Raw genomic sequence first — 20,540 nt, 5'->3', positions numbered from 1 at the left:
GAGGGTATTTAATCTGCCACAGGCTCAAGTTACAAGCTCCCTCTAGCCCTAAAGGCCTCGCTGTAGCAGCTTAAATGAGGCTGTTTTACATGAGGACTGCAGCGTTTTACCTGCTTTCGTGCCCTGTTGGAGCTGCTGCTGCTGCTGATTACACACTGTATGCTGCTTGTAGGCTCTGTTTGAGTTTTGTTTGGTTATTTAGCAACTTTCCAGCTGGTAGGCAGCTAGCATCTGGGTGCATGGGCATACTTTCTCTCCGGCACGCTTGCTTCAATTTAATATGCTCACTGGCACTGCTAATATTCATCATGTTATTATCTGCGTAATGTATTGGCCAAGGAGGCAATTGCCGCCCTGCTGTAACATCAACATAATGTTAAAACCGCGACCAGATATGATTAATTATGCCACTGCTGACTTTCTACCAGTCTGTTTCAGTTAAGTGTGTGCTCCTGTGTGTGCTCCTGTGTGTGTATTTGTGCGCTTTTGTGTGATGAAGAGTGTAATGTTCTACAAAGCAAACAGGTTATAGCCAATGGGCTGTTATTGCGAAGCGTTCTTATGATATGCTGCAAAACCTTCTCGCCACTAACCTACGCACACCCGCGTTCACGCACGTGCGTGGAGATATGAATATAAAGGCACAAGTACACACCTTAATACAATGCACCCCACATTCATCTTCCCACACCTCTATAAGCTTTGCCTAATGTTTACATCTAATTTGTTTGTCATTGTTGTTTTTGTCATTACCATACACAGCGTGACTTTTCAAGAAATCATTATAAGCAATTCTGTTCACTTTGCGAGTAGGGAAAAAAAAAATTGCATTTGTGCTTCTTGCGGCTCAGACAAAAAAAAGGTGGTGGTGGTGGTGGGGGGTATTTAAGTTCTGTGTAAACAGATGTTTTCTATCACACTAAAATGATCCCGAACAAGCATTCCTAGAATACTTGTGAATATGCTGTGTAATTGAAGTTTCTGGGACCTTCAGTTACGGGTTGTGAGGTAGCACAAATCCCATCAAGGTCTTGCTTAATTGGCACACGGCGCATTTTTCCAGCTGGTTCTGATAAATTATTGAATTTTAAATATGTCTCCTTGATAATTGTTGTGTATGGAGTAGTCTCAGACTGGTTTGAGATACAATCTGCTAAACTAACTGGTTTAACAATACTCAGAGCATATTCTAGAAACTAGCAGACGATTAAAACTGCCACCACATGCCACTGCCACATTTTTAATGCCAATGTAAAAGCTTTAGTAATCATAAGTGCCCAAAGATTGGGATGTGGGTGGAGGAATGCCTGTAGAAACTTTATTTTTTTACACCGCAAACATTGTCACAAACTGTCCCAAAATCAATAAAAAAAGGAACCACATTAAAATTTATACAATTAAATCAGTTATGCACATAAAACATAAATTATGTGAGTCAGGCTGGTCAGTAATGAATGCAGAATGCTGAGACACACCAAACCTACGTCAAAGATCTACTGGCAAAGAATGCAGACCGTGACGTTACCTTCGGTTGAAAGTGTCTAGCCCTTAAAGTTGTACAGAGCATAAAGACTACAGCCAATGACCAACTTTTTTTTCTGCACCTGCGTGGTAAGAAGTCTCCGAACCAGCAGGTAACAGTAGTCTGTATTCGTTATTCCAAAAAGGGGAAATTGTAAGAGCTAGAGCTGGTCTCTCCTGAACCGTGCTCGTCAGTTGATCTACAGCTTTTCCTTGTGAAAATACTTGCCTATTGGAAAGTTCAGATGAGAAGTAGATGAAAAATGTGAGGAGCCTTCTATGGGTTCAGTTTCTCTTTGCGTCCAGTGGTTTAATCTGAACAGCCAGTCAAGTAAAAGGGTCGCTATCAGGTTCTGCTTATGATGGAGCGTTCACCATCGGCTGACAAGGACCCAGCCAGTGCCAACACCGTGGGACACAGTGCAAAAAACTATGGCTGTAGACAATCAGCCACAGCCCAATAGTTGACAGTTGACTTGCGGCGTCACGCCACCTGCTGGAGGAGGTCTGAGAGGAAGAGGTGTCTGAAAAAACAGACAGACAGACAGACGGGGCATTGTGATATTTGCTTCAGTGTCTAAGCTTTTCCTGTGGAGCCCCTCCAGTTTTTCCTTGCAACTATACCGTTATTTCTCTCTTGTGTTTTCTGAACGTCTCTAATTCTCCTTTTGGTGATCGGGTGAACACTATTTACCGCCGTTGCATTTTTTTTGCGTTGTTGAATTCGTATGATGACAGCTGTAGTTTTAAAGTGATTTTAATTGATCCAGACTTCATAGAAATCAGTCCTGGGCTGCTGTGGTTCAGGTGGTAGAGCGGGTTGTTCACTAGTCACAGTGTTGGCGGTTTGAGGCGGGGTTCTCCGCCTGCTCAAGTGTCCCTGGGCAAGACAAAATTTATCCTCCTTGCATTGATTTAGATGATTTCTCCAGAGACTTTCCATAGTGTTCACAGTGTTTCTTCCATTGACACACGGCAGCATGTTATAAGCTAACAACATAGCTATGTTATCTGTAGACTGACTTGTAGGCAAACCTGTATAAGCCGTTCTCCTTCAGAATCTGTTTCTGGTTCAAACATTCATTTTCCAATATTCCATCTTGCCAGCGTGCAGTGCGGAGCAGTTTTACAGTGTTTGAGCAGAGTCGAAGGTGAGCAGGTACGCCTAAGCTGCAGGCGAGCGGCAGGGGGGTGGAGGATGGATATGGAAGCGGGGACCTATTTGCATATTCATAGATGTGCACATGCTAAATGAGTTAAAGGTTTAGAGTTACATCTAAACCTTTTTAAGGCATGAAGGGATAACATTCATGAAAAAAACTTGTGATTTTGATGAGCAGAGATGAATTTTGAGAAATATTATGAGATTTAATCAATCTCAGAAGGGGAACATTAGATATTCAAGAAATATAATGGCTGAACCTCTATTAGAAATGTTAGATCTATGTCAGTGTCTTTGTGAAGCTTACTCCTGGAATTAAATCATTTCAGTCACTTTTTGTATAGTTTGAAAAATGGACCGCACAGAATCTATATGAGGACAGGAATAATTCATAGACAGGAATTAAAATATACAGCAGAATAATGAAAGAAAATTAAATTCTACATTATTTAAAGTGCTGTACGTTGTGAAGTCTTTTTTGATACATGAGGGTTGCCAGCAAGAACAAATGAATTTGGAAATCAGACACATCATCATTACTATTTAACCTTAAAATAACAACTTCAAAATCATTTTGGACAGCTCTTTCAGTCCCACTGTGTGCCTCAAATGTCTCTTCTTGTACTATGTAACTTTATTTGATCAGGTGTGCAGAGCCACCAAGAATGGTGTAACTAACACTGTGAAGACGCTGGCTCAGTAATCTCAGCACAGACATCATGCAGGGGCAAAGAAACCAAAGTAAGCTGAGAAGAGAAAATGAGACGGTTACTGAGCAAAGAGGCCGGACAAATCCCAGACCGGCTTTCAGTCACGGGTGACAGCTTTGCAAAGTAAAAGGCTGCAGGACAGATGCAGAGCTAGCTCTGTTGCTGTTGGACAAGCATGTAATATTAGCTGACTCGCTGTGTCTTGTGTTACTGCACTTGCTTGATGTTTGCTTGTGTTAGCACACATAATAAGCCAATTTAACCCTTTACTACAAAGGCTTAGGCGCTAGCCAAAAATCTTATGAGAAAGCAAATTGTACTGTGACACTGTAAGGGCACCCAGTCACGAAAATAACAATTCTTGCACCACAGAGCTTTAATCTATCACTTTTAGTTGTGGAGACGGATACACAGTTTCTGCATTAAGAAACTGTTCAGTGTGGTGAGAACAGATTCAATATTTCTGAACCGATATTGGATTGAGTTTCTGATCTGTGGCCCTGCGTTCATTGCTTACAGTCATTCAATCCTACTGAACTGTGATGCATTATTTTCCACTCTGCTTATGATACATCTTGATGCCAGCACTGCTCATCAGTAATATAAACCTATATCATTATAGACATTATTTTCTGCCTCAGTGCTTTTGTTGATCCCTATAACAGTAACTTTGCTGGCTTGCATGTACAGTGTCACTGATCACCTACATGTATCACGTAATCATGCTTTTATGCTGCGTATATGCTTTATCCAGATGCACGTATGAATTTATCTGCTCACTTCTGATGTCCTCTCCTCCTCCTCTCTTCTCTTTCTTTTTCTGTTTCTACCCAGCCGGTCTGTACAGATGGGTTACCCCCTGCATTAAGCTATGTTCTGCTTAAAGTTTCTTCCAGTTAAAAGTTTTTCTCTGGCCTCCGTCACCGCTTGCTCTGGAGGTTTAAGGCTCTGGGTTCTGTTAAGCATTTTGAGACAGTTTTTTTTTATTGTTATTGCTGCTATAAAAAAAATTGAATTGATAAAATTAAACCATCAGATTGCACGCAGCATTCATTAGATAGTTGTGACTCCAATGTTGTTTAGTGAAGAAGCAAACTTTACTAAATCCTTTAATTATTATAAGAACAGAAGTAGTGTTTTATTTCTTTATTCATGATGAGCATATGATAACGGGTTGAGGTTTGATAGTATTTTATCAAATCCAAATTCACCACCAAAACTATGCAATGAATCCAAATCTTCTTCAATTTAACTTTAAATTTTCTAAACAAAGTTAAAACGTGAAATATTCAATCGACAATACCTTTTGTTGACTGAGAAGGTAGAAACACAGCAATCTATGAAGCATTTTATAATTTACTTTTTAGTTGCACTCTTGGTTCAATTCAACACCCGTGTATGTTATTTCTTCATAAATTACCACATTTAGCAGCTTAAGTATCAGGATTTCCTTCACATGTTGGTGGAGATCAAAAACAAAACTAAGTTGAAGATGAATGTAGAATTTACGTTTGCCAGGTGACCCGTCAAACGACTTATTTACAACTGTAGATCATTTCTAGCGTTGGTCGGTCTCTTGGGTGTAGGGTAGTCTACACCTTTTAAATGTCTCGTTAGGGCACCACCTCCTGTTATCGTAGGAAGAACACGGTTTAAATCAATTTATCAGTCTCAGTTCAATAATTTGCATATCTGAAGGAGTGAATCCTTTACTACAATTTGTACCAGTCATTCTCTGCCGTAAAACAACATCACAAACAACTTCTTAAGTGTGAATAAATATTTATTTAATAAAGTGACAACTATGAATAAATGAGGGACTAATAGAATATAGGAGTGTAATCAAATGAACGAATATAATAAGGTATGAAATAATTTCTGGAGCGATGGTGAGAGATGGAGATGTTTAAGTCCTAAACTAAAGGGAATAGATTTGATATCTACTCTAATCAATCTTCTCTAAAAGATGTTAGTAGGGAGTTTCAAAGTAGTGACACCAACTCTTTGTCTTAAGCGGTAGGAACGATTCAGCCTACTTTTGTAGAGTCTTCTCGGCGTCGGTGATGGCGGAGCGTCGGTGTGACGAGATGATGGCGGAGCGTCGGTGTGACGGTCTGATGCAGGTCTCTCTGGGACCGGTAGACAGGACTTGTTGCTTGGTCTGCAACTCCAACACCCAGCTTTGCTTGAGAGCGCTGTAGGTGTTCAGTCAAAGGCAGATGACACTTGGCAATGTCTTTGTATTTGAAGAAAGAAACTGGATCGTCACGTCTTCTTGATGTCGATGCTATGGCAACAGCTTCTTGATTTCTTGATCCGTCGAAGAGATTGGGTCTTTCTCTGATATCCCAGCTGACTACGCTGGCTAATTTATAAACGATGTTGGTTAGTACTTCGGTTCGTAGAGTATAAAAATGAATAAAGCTAGAAAAATATTTAAGTCACTATAAAAATCGTACGTCGGGGAAAACCTCCGACGAGAAACAAACAGAGCTTGAAAAGGACCGTATTGTCAATATTCAAGTTGTTCTTAAAGTTACTAAGTATAAACGTGACTAAGTACGTAAAGAAGAAGACTAAGTAAAACGTAAACAGAAAGTGGAGAGTTGAAAGTGCGGAGAAAGTGCGGCGAAAAAGAGCGGAGGAAAGAGCGGAGAAATGGGTGCGTCTCTCTGGTTTTATGAGTTAATTATTCAGGGCGTGTTTGGATCGGGTTTCCATAATCTTCGCGCGGAAAGAGAAGGGAACGCCTTCTCCTTTGTCTTGAGGTGTCTTATTGCCTGATCTTCTTAACCTATTTTATATTACTAAATTTAATCATTCCATCACTCATCATGGCTCGTTAGCAATGTTTTCCGTATGCGACAACACTCAACATTACAACATGACAAGATGACGTATCAGAATGACCACATCAAAGTAACTCAAAAGCATCAATAAATTAATAAACTCAAGTTCTCTTTACATTGACATTTTGCTAATAATAAAAGGTCGGGGTTTCTAAAATAACAATTTCAACAGTTATGATTTCAACTAATAGCTACTATTAGTATAAGAACATACCTAAGTTTCAACATTCTTTAACTTCAACAATTGGTTAAAAGAGAGATAATACTTTTAAAGATAGCCACTTGATGGCAATGTTGATCCATCCTTACTGTGACAAATTATGTGAATTTGGGCTAGCTTTATCGTACAATGATCAAAATCGTCTCATTGTGATCGTAAGCACTTCCTGAACAATAATATATAACTTACCAGGTTATTACATTTTCAATAGTCATATTATAAAACTTAGGTGCTTTTCAGAGGAAAATGCATATCAGAGTCTGGTTCTGGGAAAAGAAAGTTATTTACGACCGGCTTATCAGTGTTTCGCTCTCTTGGTCATTCCAAGAGAGGGGGGCAAAACCTGTTAAAATGGTATGTTTGCATTCGTCTCTGAAAAAGAAAATTAGTACATCAGAAGTTTAAAACATAATTTAACATCACATTAAGGCTTCTAGACTTTGTCCTTCGAATCCAAAAGGAGTCAATTCATTCTTTGTAGTTCCTGATATCATGTTGATGTTCTTTCGATTCAGGACTAATTAGTCAAGAAACAAGAGTGGGAAATTCCACAAAAAGTGTAAATCTGTCTTTTTGGCTCAGATGACGTCCTCAGCATTAGGGAGGTCCGATAGCGTGGGTCTGTTCAGTGTTTAGACATGGCACCTTTATGGCTAAGGTGAAAAAGGTTGATCTGTTAGGAGAGTTCTTCTGCAAAACAACTCCGTAAATTTAAATTCCAGAGAGGGGAAGAATTGAGAGGACCACAGGTTCCTACATATCCCCCACTCGATTCGAATGATCGCTGTCTAGGGATCTTTCGGATCGACAAGATGGGACCTGTTGTCATCGAAGGGACGTTGACTTGATAACCACCTTTAAGACCAGAGTTGGTGTTTTTTTTTTTTTTGGAAATATCAGTGAAAAGGGATCTAGTACAGGGTCACTATCTAGTCCTAACTGAATTTCTGAATCACTTGGTTATCTAGGATGCTAGCTCTAGGATGGCGGGGAATAATATGTTTTACTCTAGGGATCTAGGAATAAGATATGGGGAAATCTTACTAATGGCTAGGCTGTCCATTGAGGATCTCTCGCAACATATCTGTCATTAGCATGCCAACCAGTTGTGTATGAGCATAGTCAACAGACACTATTAAGAAAATAGAGACTATCGCATGGATAGTCTTGCTCAAGGCTTCACTATGAGCATTAACCACCAGAATGGTGCTCTTCAATGATTCTATTACAGTTGCAACTCGTTTCGTTGTCTGTACATTTGTGCTCTTATGTCTGCAATCGGAAATAATTCCAATGAACCATTTAGGTCTCTCAACATACCCATTCAGTTTTGATTGTGTGACAGTGAACTTCTGCAACCACAGCGACATGAGTTGTGTCTACTTCAGCATGTTCTATAATTTCCCTGGTCCATTTCTTACCAGCCCAGCTGGTCAGATCAGTGGTTGTAGGAAAGTTTTTCCTACATACCTTGCGAGAATTCATCTTAACAAATAAAATTTTGGGTGTGCAGTCGATAATTGGTGATCAGCCAAATTATCTTTATGAAAAGAACGCACATGGTTAGGGTTCTGTTAAATGTATAGAGTTGAGCCCAAAAGGGAACTATGTTGTGTGAGGTGTTTGACCCCCACTTGTAGCTAATTGATTATGTCGATTTTAACTTGGAAAGTAAATCGAGTTTGGTGGATTAGGATAGGACACCTATCTTACAATTAATTTTAGTAGTTTACGTTAACAGCAATCTTATTTGTTTTTTTTTTTCACTATCGATTGGCACCCTTGGGTGTTTAAATGTTTCTCATCGTTTATGACCTAATTAGGACGTTGGAGTCCCCGACAAGTCCCATGGGGTTTTTGTGTGGTTTAATCTGGTTGCGATTAACCCATTTGAAGGTTGGCTCTTTTTGACCTTTGCTAACCTTGATTTGGTACACGGCGGAAGAGACTTGGTCCCCCACTTGTAGTTTGTTATGGAACGCTTTTTGGTTGTAACAGGCCTTGTGTCCTTCTGCGCTCTTGTCCAAGTTTTTCTGGGCAAAGGCAAAGGTGGCTTTGGGATGAGCATTTAGGTCGGTCATATACTGGTGGGTTGTATATGCCGTTGCAATGTTGGCCTTGTCTGGCTGGTAGAGCAGGTGCTGTGGAAGCATCATCTGTCTATCAGTTGTCATTTCAAAAGGTGAGAACCCTGTCACTCTGTGTGGGGTTGCTCTGATTCTTTTGTGGCCTGCGCATGGAGAGTCAAGGGCATGCATTGGCGTTACCCCCCTGTGGCTCTGAGGCACCACGAACTCAGGAGAAGTGAGTGCGTCGGAGACATGGACGAGAAGGCCCTTGATGATTTGAGGAGCAGAGACAACTGGGGTGGGAGGGTGGGTAAAACATCCAGTGTCAAGTGTGCAGGGGTACCCGTCAGGGGCACCTGTTTTGGCCAAAGTATCTGGTAGGTTTTTGAGCTCTTTGTTTTTGAACGGTCTTCTGTTGAAGTGTATAGACACGTCCTTCATTCCAGCAGGTATGTGCGGGTGGCGTTCGTTGGCCACTTGGCTCGCTTCATGAGTTGTTTTTACTGTCTTCATGTCATCATGGTCAGGAAGGGTGGTTTCACCTCGTACTCCTGTCTGAGACCATGGAATGTGTTTGATCGTGTCCACTTGAGCAGTAAGCCTGACAAGTACATCACTGCCAATGTGGACAGAGTGTGGTAGGTCAGGAATGACCAGAAAAAGATGATTCAGCTCCCTGTGGTTCCATACCACCTTTAAGGTGCAGATCCCGTCGGCGGTCGCTATTGCCTGAGGTGTGGGATCTAAAGGGAAGCAGAAAGATTTCTTCACAAACGGAAGATTTGGATTTGTCAGTGACAAGGACTCATACAGCTCTCGGCTGATGGCTGATTTATCAGTCCAGGGGGTCAAGATCACATCGTTGACATCAGCATCTTCAAGTTTGATGCCTTTTACTACCTGAGGGTTGTAGTTGTGTGCTTCAAGAGAACTGGTCAACGTGCACAAGAAAGTGTCTCTCTGAGACAGAAGTTCTTCTTTGGGCCACAAGGGTGGTGGCTGGATGTTGTTCGTTTCTTCTGACACTTCATCAACCTTGGTTGGTTGTATTTTGTCAGGTAGGTTGTCACTTGTCAAGGTCCTTGTCTCAAGGGTGTAGCACTGAGCTGCAGTGGCATGGGAAAGAGAAATAGGCAGAGGTCGACGGACCTGTGCCCAGATCTTCAAACGCTTGAAGTCAATCAATGGCTCAAATCGGTTAAGGAGGTCTTTACCGATTAGAAGAGGAATGGTGTCAAGGGGAGACACATACACGGGGTGGACAAGGCTCATTGGTCCAATAGTGAAGTTAATCACTGCCATGGCCTTCAAGACGGTGCTTGTGGAAGAATATGGTTGAGTATCAAGAAGGCAGCTCTGCAATTTCAAGTTCTTCTTGGATTGGTTTGTTACCATTTGCAACTTGTCGAAAAGCGCTGATGACATCAAAGTGATATCTGCACCAGTGTCAAGGAGTGCTTCATGTTCAAGCTCGTTTTCAAGTGTCGTAGGCAAGTAGAATTTTCGAGCGATTCCTTTTTCGGTGAGGTGGCACAAGAACTGTTGGAAAGGTGGCTCACCTTGAGTGATCAAAGAGTCCTCTTTGAATGGTTCTTCTTTTGAGTCCGACTGGACTACCAGAACTGCACTAGGAGGGGTTGTTTTCTTTCTCCCTGCGTCTGATTGTTCACGCGCAGTGGTTGAGAGTGTTGGGGCCTGAGTCTGAGGCAGCACCTGCTCAGTTTCTTCGGGGCCCAAGTAAACTTCTTCCACAACGACATTTGGTTGGTCGTCTGGATTCTTCTGAGGAGAAGGTTTTGGATTTGCTGAAGCTACAGAAAAGACGTCGACTTTCTTTTCTTTCTTGAATATATTTTCAATCATTTGCCTGATGGTTTCAAGATCTTTCTTGGTCAGACCTGATTGATTATACTTACCGTCAGTGCTGTTTCTCTTTCGTTGGCTAGTTCGCCTGTTCTGATCTGTTGCTTCCTCATCAGAGGAGCTGTGATCATGATGTTCCTGGTCCCTAAAGGGAGTGTTTCGAAATTCACGTGGATCATGTCCTCTATTAGCACGAGGTTGGCGGTCCTTCCACTGGTTAGGTGGCGGCTTGTCTCGGCGGAAATCAGGAGGCTTCCGATTTCTCTCAAAGTGTGGTTGGTTCTGGCCTCTGTCAGACCAGGGTGACTGTGAATGCCAGCAGCCTTGCTTCTTTTGTTGAAAGGAAGGATATGGCCTGGTAACAGGTTGACATGGTTCAGCAGGATTCGTGGTGGGCTGCGAAGGTGCTCTCTTCGGAGCTCCTTCTAACTCCAAGGGAATTGACCTGGTGTTGATACTCAGGATGTGGGGTTCTGATGGTTTCCCCATGGTTTCTTTTTGTTTTGCAAACCCTTTCATGGCTAGTTCACGCAGTTGGCGACTAGTGAGGGTTTTTGGACATGCCATGACTCCGAGGTGATGGCTAGTTGAGGGATGGAGGTTTTGCACGAACAGAGATTTGAAGTGCATTTCTTCTTCCATCTGTATATCATTTCTGGAACCAAAATAGGCTTCGTGGAGCCGCTCGTAGTATTGTTGGGGAGATTCTTGTCTTCCTTGTTTGACAGCTAGAGCAGCTGCAAGACCTGTCTGTGGCGTGTAGCCAGAGAATTCTTCTTTTAGTACCTCGCAGAGGCTTCCATATCTTTCCTTGATATGGTGAGGTTGTCGCTCGATGAATCTGCTAACTTGATGGCTTGAGGTTACCTTGATTAGATAGATCCTGTCATCAGTTGTAGCATTTGGGAATTTCCTCAAATAGAACTCTATGTCTTTGAGGTAAGCATCAGTGTCATGAGTTTCACCAGCTTTGGGCTCAAAGCGGGTTATGTTGCGGGCAATCTTATCCAGGTCTCTGTCAGAAGGACCTTGTGAATGATAAGTGTCCAAAGATGAGTGAGGTTTAGGGGACAAGGTCTCCCTAAACCGGTCAGGTATAGCTGCGCCAACCCGAGTGTGAAGGTTGAGAGCTGGGGGCGGCGGAAGATGAGGAGAGGGACGGTCTCCCTGATTTAGGCCTAACTCAAGAGAATATTGTAACTCTCTTTTAACCTCTTCCAGCTCTGTCTCTGTCCTTGCTTGTTGTTGTCGGGATTCTCCAGCATTGTCCCGGACTTCTTCTAGTTCCTGCTTCAAGTGGAGGAAGCGATTTTTCTCAAATTCTCTAGCTCGGTCGTGGACTTTGAGCTTAATCTTTAGGTCTTTTATTTCATTTAGTGCGTCTTTAAGACAATTGTCAGAATGGATGAGAAGTTTGCTCAACTCTTGAAGCTGATCTTTTGTTTCCGCTAGCTCCTGCTCGCGGTATTGGAGGATTTGTTTGAGTCTAGTATTCCTACTTTCAAACTCTGTGCCTTCGTCGTCCGACGATTTATTATCTACCCCCCTTTTGGTGTTACATTGAAATTCTAAGTCATTGTTGCGTTCCTTTGCCGCAGTTAAAGACTGTTTAGTCTTATCAAGTTGTCTTTTGAGGGCTTTATTATCTTGTCGCTGGGCCCTTATTTTAGTTTGGCTTTGCTCTAACAATTTTGCTGACTGTTTGAGTTGCGCTGCCAAGACAATAGCCATGCTTCCTAACATTTTAGTTAGATCTTTATCTTTAAGTTTTTCAGTTAAAGCTTGGCACACGAGCACAGACATTATTTCTTCTAGATCAGAGGGATTTGTTTCCTGGATCTGATTTACATATCCAGGCATCAATTTGCTAGTCAGATCGATCAATGCTGAATCTAGGCTCTCAGAGGGATTTCCTAAACTGGAGGGAAAGGATCCGTTTGGGTCCTCCATGATTAGTTGTGGTAATTTTGAAACTTACAGTCAGTAGTACTTTGTGTCACAGCAGTGAGTAACTCTAGGGTGGAGAAACATGGAAAAATTAAAAAGAACTCGAATGAGTAATTTTAAGAAAATTAGAAAAGTTTAAATTTTTTGATTAATAATTTTTTTTATGATAGAATAGATTAAGTAATTAAATCTGGATTTAATTTCAAATTAAATTTCAATAGCCTGTAAGTGTGTTAGCACACAGTGGCTTTAGCTTAAATGAGAATCTGTAAACACAGAAACATATAATGTGTTTAGGAGTTAGCAATTTCCAAATAACATTGATAATTTATATATCTTCAAACATGTAATCAAACAAACTCAGTTTAGTAAATTGGATTAATAGTATATCTCAAGGAAGTTTAGGTATAAGGTTTTTAACAAAACCACTAGTTCAATAGTGATAGAGTGAGTTAATTTAGGCTCTGTCTATACAAGCTCAGACCTTCCATGTTTGCAAGTCAAATGCAATTAGTCAAATCAACCACCAGAGGCGGTGTCGTTTATTTTACTCTACAGATGTAGGGAAGTTACGTCTACAAATGTAGGGAAGTTACGTTTTAGGCGTCACGAGGGGGCGTTTTTAGCTCCGCCCACTGAAAGACCGCCCTGTTCAAACAGAATCTGATTCAGTGTCAGTTTGGGCACGACAGGGTTAATTTCTCAGCAGCGAGAAATTCACTTTTCACACAAGAGAACTCCAGGGCACGGCGGCCTTCTTTAAAGTTTCAACAAAAAAAGTTTTCCAGCTCACCTGGACAGACAACAAGCACAAGGTTAATTCAGCTCGTTTACGAGCACAACTTAGGAGTTATCTACTCCTCTTTTCACAAATATGCGTGTGGTAAGAATTTCGTTACCACAGCAACAACCCGTCTCATCATTTAAGAGGGGAAACTACAGCCTCTTTCACTGTCTTTAAAACAGCTGTTTTGGGTTAGGTAGCTAATCTAACCAGAAAACACAAGAGGGTCTGAATATGTCAAACTTTCTGGAACCTCGCAGCAAAGTGGACTAATATTCAGGGCGACGTTAATCAGTTTTGGAACTTCGCAACAACTGATAACCCACCAACAGGCCTTTTAAAGAGAGCGTGCTTACAACACTCTAGCATGCAAACAGTTCAGAGTCCTGGAAACTTGCAGCGACTCGACTCAGACATAACGTACGGCGACGTTGTTTCATTAAATATTGCTCAATTTTATCCTTGCACGGTTTCTTTTACACGTTTAAAGTAAGGTAGTGACTCAATTAAGAAAGCTCATACACAACCGAAGCACAGAAAACAAGCAGCGATGTTGGATCGCTCAGCGGACACAAGAACGGCATTAACTCTTAATTAATTATCACAGTTAAGTTTTGTCTGTAATATGAAATTACTGCAGAGAAATCAGGTATACGTAGCCTCACGCGGCTGCACCATTAATATGTAGGGTAGTCTACACCTTTTAAATGTCTCGTTAGGGCACCACCTCCTGTTATCGTAGGAAGAACACGGTTTAAATCAATTTATCAGTCTCAGTTCAATAATTTGCATATCTGAAGGAGTGAATCCTTTACTACAATTTGTACCAGTCATTCTCTGCCGTAAAACAACATCACAAACAACTTCTTAAGTGTGAATAAATATTTATTTAATAAAGTGACAACTATGAATAAATGAGGGACTAATAGAATATAGGAGTGTAATCAAATGAACGAATATAATAAGGTATGAAATAATTTCTGGAGCGATGGTGAGAGATGGAGATGTTTAAGTCCTAAACTAAAGGGAATAGATTTGATATCTACTCTAATCAATCTTCTCTAAAAGATGTTAGTAGGGAGTTTCAAAGTAGTGACACCAACTCTTTGTCTTAAGCGGTAGGAACGATTCAGCCTACTTTTGTAGAGTCTTCTCGGCGTCGGTGATGGCGGAGCGTCGGTGTGACGAGATGATGGCGGAGCGTCGGTGTGACGGTCTGATGCAGGTCTCTCTGGGACCGGTAGACAGGACTTGTTGCTTGGTCTGCAACTCCAACACCCAGCTTTGCTTGAGAGCGCTGTAGGTGTTCAGTCAAAGGCAGATGACACTTGGCAATGTCTTTGTATTTGAAGAAAGAAACTGGATCGTCACGTCTTCTTGATGTCGATGCTATGGCAACAGCTTCTTGATTTCTTGATCCGTCGAAGAGATTGGGTCTTTCTCTGATATCCCAGCTGACTACGCTGGCTAATTTATAAACGATGTTGGTTAGTACTTCGGTTCGTAGAGTATAAAAATGAATAAAGCTAGAAAAATATTTAAGTCACTATAAAAATCGTACGTCGGGGAAAACCTCCGACGAGAAACAAACAGAGCTTGAAAAGGACCGTATTGTCAATATTCAAGTTGTTCTTAAAGTTACTAAGTATAAACGTGACTAAGTACGTAAAGAAGAAGACTAAGTAAAACGTAAACAGAAAGTGGAGAGTTGAAAGTGCGGAGAAAGTGCGGCGAAAAAGAGCGGAGGAAAGAGCGGAGAAATGGGTGCGTCTCTCTGGTTTTATGAGTTAATTATTCAGGGCGTGTTTGGATCGGGTTTCCATAATCTTCGCGCGGAAAGAGAAGGGAACGCCTTCTCCTTTGTCTTGAGGTGTCTTATTGCCTGATCTTCTTAACCTATTTTATATTACTAAATTTAATCATTCCATCACTCATCATGGCTCGTTAGCAATGTTTTCCGTATGCGACAACACTCAACATTACAACATGACAAGATGACGTATCAGAATGACCACATCAAAGTAACTCAAAAGCATCAATAAATTAATGAACTCAAGTTCTCTTTACATTGACATTTTGCTAATAATAAAAGGTCGGGGTTTCTAAAATAACAATTTCAACAGTTATGATTTCAACTAATAGCTACTATTAGTATAAGAACATACCTAAGTTTCAACATTCTTTAACTTCAACAATTGGTTAAAAGAGAGATAATACTTTTAAAGATAGCCACTTGATGGCAATGTTGATCCATCCTTACTGTGACAAATTATGTGAATTTGGGCTAGCTTTATCGTACAATGATCAAAATCGTCTCATTGTGATCGTAAGCACTTCCTGAACAATAATATATAACTTACCAGGTTATTACATTTTCAATAGTCATATTATAAAACTTAGGTGTTTTTCAGAGGAAAATGCATATCAGAGTCTGGTTCTGGGAAAAGAAAGTTATTTACGACCGGCTTATCAGTGTTTCGCTCTCTTGGTCATTCCAAGAGAGGGGGGCAAAACCTGTTAAAATGGTATGTTTGCATTCGTCTCTGAAAAAGAAAATTAGTACATCAGAAGTTTAAAACATAATTTAACATCACATTAAGGCTTCTAGACTTTGTCCTTCGAATCCAAAAGGAGTCAATTCATTCTTTGTAGTTCCTGATATCATGTTGATGTTCTTTCGATTCAGGACTAATTAGTCAAGAAACAAGAGTGGGAAATTCCACAAAAAGTGTAAATCTGTCTTTTTGGCTCAGATGACGTCCTCAGCATTAGGGAGGTCCGATAGCGTGGGTCTGTTCAGTGTTTAGACATGGCACCTTTATGGCTAAGGTGAAAAAGGTTGATCTGTTAGGAGAGTTCTTCTGCAAAACAACTCCGTAAATTTAAATTCCAGAGAGGGGAAGAATTGAGAGGACCACAGGTTCCTACATGGGTATGTAAATTGGATTTACATAGAAAATGAATAGGGGTGTTAGGACGCTTTTATTGAACATACGCTTTGTGTAATATTTGTGTCTCTAGTTGAAGTGACAAATGTTGCTGGCAAGGGATAATGTCAGCTCTAACTCATAAAATTGTAGGTTTTTGTGGATAAATACACAACATTTTCTGGCATCCAAATGTTTGGCTTCATGCAGGAAAATTCTACTGCCAAATGGGATCCCGATTATATAAAATGTGACCAACCGGACCATTAAAACCCACTATATCAGACAAACTGTATGCCATGGTCCCCCAATTAATTTTACCCAACATAAAGTAGCGCACAGCAGGAAAGGACTACCCTGAGGCACAGATAACTGGGCCTGACGTACCACCAATAACATCAATAACAACAAACGCTGATTGTTTAACAGCGTACCCATCAGCAAAATGTCCTAAGAGACAGCTATTCCACAGAGACAGCTATCGGCAGCATCTCTACAACCACATTCCCCTCGAGAAGAGCCAAGTGACAGCAAAGACAGAGATAGGAAGAAAACAGATAGAAAGAGATTTTCAGTTTGTCACTTTTGAAATATGAAAATAGCACATTATTAAACATTTTAGTGGCAAACTGTATACATTTCTTTTATTTTTAGAGTATTTGAATGACTTTGCTTATTATTTAAGGTTCAGTGCTGCCTTTTCCACAGTTTCTGTCCTCTCTTTGCATCTATTTGTTCTTTTAAATTAAGCTCTGTAGCATTTGAAGTATAAAGTGCGGTTAATACAAATTAAATTATTAGTAGTGTGCAATTATCATTATACCACAGTAAGACTTACGAATGGTCCAAAATAAATGGACTTTCACTCACCAATTAGTGACAGAATGACAGCGATGGGTTGAGGCAATCCCTCTGGAGAAGCTGGTATTAAAAGTGGTAGCAAGCATTGTGTTGAAGTGTCGCTTCAGGTTATCTGCTTTGCGGGCCGCTACGGTCTGCATGCACATCAAACAAGTTGGCTTAGCCGGTAAAATAAAACTAAACCGGATCAGTCCAGTCAGTTTGAACTGGCAGTTTTCCTGATCGACGTTTTTGTGCAGGCCATGATGGCGACTTACGGATATTGATTAGGTGACAGGCGGCTAAGTCAGTTAAGGAGCATTTACAGCTGCAGTACGTCATGCATTATAACGGCAGTAGGTCAAAGGTCATGTGTATGGTATGGGTCGAGGCCAGTCCACAGCAAAGCAGTGTGTTTTATTACACATGTTGCGCGTTGTTATTTCATGTATTGTCTCTAATTAGGGATCAGTGCTATATGCTATTCTCTGAATATTGCTTCAGTGGGCCCATGTGACGGAGAATGTCCAGATTTATTGTAACAGAGCAGCTGCCCCTCTTCTCCCCTTTCTTTTTCTTCCTTTCACTAATCGTCAACAGCCATTAAAAGGCTGAAATAATTTGCAACAGAAATCTTGGCCAGCTGGATGAGCAATAGAGAAGAAAAAGGAGGGAGAAAAGGAGGGAGACGGAGAAGCTAAATAACAATGCCTTCATATGTGGTCATTAGCATTCAAACAATCGCTACAAACAAAGCACCGTCTCTGGCACAAAGCCCTTGTCATATTCATACCTGGACCCCCGCCACAAACAGACTCACAAATATACAATCCACTCTGGCGCTGTCTGTCCACTGCATTATTCTGAGAGCAGCTGCACTTAAATAGTAAATGCCACACAAAAATGGAAAGGAAAAGAGAGAAAGGGAAAGGAAAGGAGAGGGGAGGAGACACGGGCGAGGAGGGGAGAAAAAGAGAAGATGACAGTGCCTGAGGGAACAAACATCACCTCCTGTCTGGCTTTCTGACAGCAAGGAGCAGACAGGTGGAGAAAAGAAGAGGACAAGCAGAGCACTGTGTGTGTGTTGTGTGTGTGTGTGCAGAGTTGCAGCATCTTTCCAGCTGAGAGAAGGGCATCTGTCTGTCTCTGCTCAACTCGGACTATAGCATGCGGCAGCTGTTCGTGCCCGTCTGAGTGGCGTGCTATTAGACGCTATACCTGGCCAGTGCCTCAACGTAGATCTGGAATACCATCATGCATCTGTCCGGCCGTCTGTTATCCTCATGCTGTCTGTCACTCTGCCTGTCTGTCCCTGTGTCCGTCTATCTATTAAGCAAAGCTGCATGTTCCTCTGTCGACACACCTGCTTGTCTATCTAATGCATCCATGTCTACGCTGCTTCCCTGTCACTCTTCAAACCAGCACTGACTTTCTGTATATACGCTGGGCATATGCCAGCATGGCTTGTCTCTCTGCTCCCTGTGGATCGTATGTGCTGGTAGATGGCTGGAAGATAGACTCGGATCAAAGCTGCGTTGTTGCTGCAGGGGGAGCGCCCCCTCCTCCCCACTTCCCAGCACATGACAGTGGCCTTCAAAACACACACATGCTGTCAGCCTGCACACAGTATACGCCGCACATATATACCAACTGGCATGCAGAAAAATAAAGTGTCTGCAAGCTGTCACAAGATTGAGAAGGCCGTGAATAAATCAAGTGTGCATGTTTGTTTGATTTTCGCCGTTTTTTGTTTTTGGTCCCTGGGGAGTTACAGTGTAGTGTAGCACTATTAAACCTCCGGTAGATTGACACGGAAAATAGAGCAATTGACGACGGAGCAATTTTAACATCATGGCAGCTTCATCTGATTACCTTTTCTGAACTGAAACAGCTCACAAAATAATTAGCTCTGATATGCTGAGACTAATAAATATCAGTTTTGTGATTCTAATTCTGTTTAACATGCCTCAAAAATGATTCCTCCCACTCCCCGTTCATGAAAGCGTTTACGTTTGCTTCTGGGTCTTTCCTGTGCTAAATCACTTTGAGTGTGTATTTTTAAATACTATGGAGGAGGAGATGTTATTATGTCTTGATGGCTACAGAGGGAAAGAAACTCCCCCATGTATATGCAGATTCAGAAATTTCTACTACTTAAATTCTAAGGTCAAAATCATGTTTTAGATCAATCAAAACAGGAGGCGGTGGGTAATGTACATTCAATGTCCTTTATAGGAGAGACAGTGGACTGTGTCCTGTTAAAGGGGAACTACTGTTTTTTACAACCTGGACCTTATTTCTGGCATAATATACGATCGTTTACTCACCCATATAACTTTGGTGCCATCTTTAGTCCTTCGGAAGATATTTATCTCTAGCAGAGCGCTGCGTATATCCATATAGTGGGAGTGATCAGGACATCGAAACGCAGCCTCTAAATAACGCATTATCTGCTGTGAAACTCGTTCATTTCACCAATATTTTGTTATGATTCTCAAGTTGAGACACCAAAGTTATATGGGTGAGTGAACGATAGTATTTTATTCCAGAAATAAGGTCCAGCTTGTAAAAAACAGTAGTTCCCCTTTAACCTCCTGACCCCGCTGTTGAAAGGTTTTGAAGGTTTCTCCAATTTATAGCAGTTCCAACTGCTAAGAACCTACTGCTCCAACTAACTGCTCTATGGGGTTGTACATACGTGGAAGACTCTTATCTAAGAGACAACGCTGGCAGTTTTATTTATTCTTTTTGACTAAGATTTCAATTAATATGTTTCATTGGTACAATGACTGTGCCCTCTGTGCGCTATTATCTGATATCACAGCGCATTCTCAGAGATACGCAGAAGACGCCCTGTGGCTTCGGTGACGTGACCGGTTTGCAAGTAACTCTGATGTCAATCCACCGGTGGGAGTTTTAAAAACTCAGAGGAAATGCTGTGATGACACATAGCAGTGGTTCCGATGAAAAACAGCAGCAAGGTCTTTGGAAGGATGTTGGAGGGATGGTGGAAGCATTAACGTTGCCTTCACATGGAACTCCTGAGGTTGTAGTTAGAAAATGGGAAGTAGTGAACACAAAAATGCTTTGTGTTCAAATGGTAACATCAGCCCGTGAGCCGTGAGATAACACAGCTAGGTGGAGTCTAATGAGGAGATGAGGTGATTGGGGATGTCTACATTTCGCTCTGACATATGATACAATTACAAAGATCATCAAATTTATGAGAATTTATCCTCTATCTAAGACAACCTGAGGTCAGTCAACTTGGACCAAAGTGGTGAACAATCAGAGTTTGAGATCTGCTTTGGTGAGGTCTATGGATCACCAAAGCAGATGTTTTTTCATGGTTGTGGCCACCCCAAAATAAATTCCATTCATATCTATTGTATTAATATGGAGGGAGATTTTCAAAATCAAACCAAAGCTTTGTCATGGCCAGAAGGACTGAGAGCAAAAACGGATTTTTGTGATTTGGGCAAACAGATCCTTTTAATTTGATTCACTTGATTGTGAAGTGTCCAGCTGGTTAAGACGTGGCTTGACACAGAAGCTCAGTCTGTGTCTGAATCTGTGACGTCATGAGGGCTGCAGTAAATCCTCTAGCTTATTTGTACTTCAAGTTCTGTCTTTGCACAGTGTCTAAAA

This window comes from Chelon labrosus, assembly GCF_963514085.1.
Source record: "Chelon labrosus genome assembly, chromosome: 6".
NCBI lineage: Eukaryota > Metazoa > Chordata > Actinopteri > Mugiliformes > Mugilidae > Chelon > Chelon labrosus.
Note: the sequence above shows the minus strand (reverse complement) of the source record.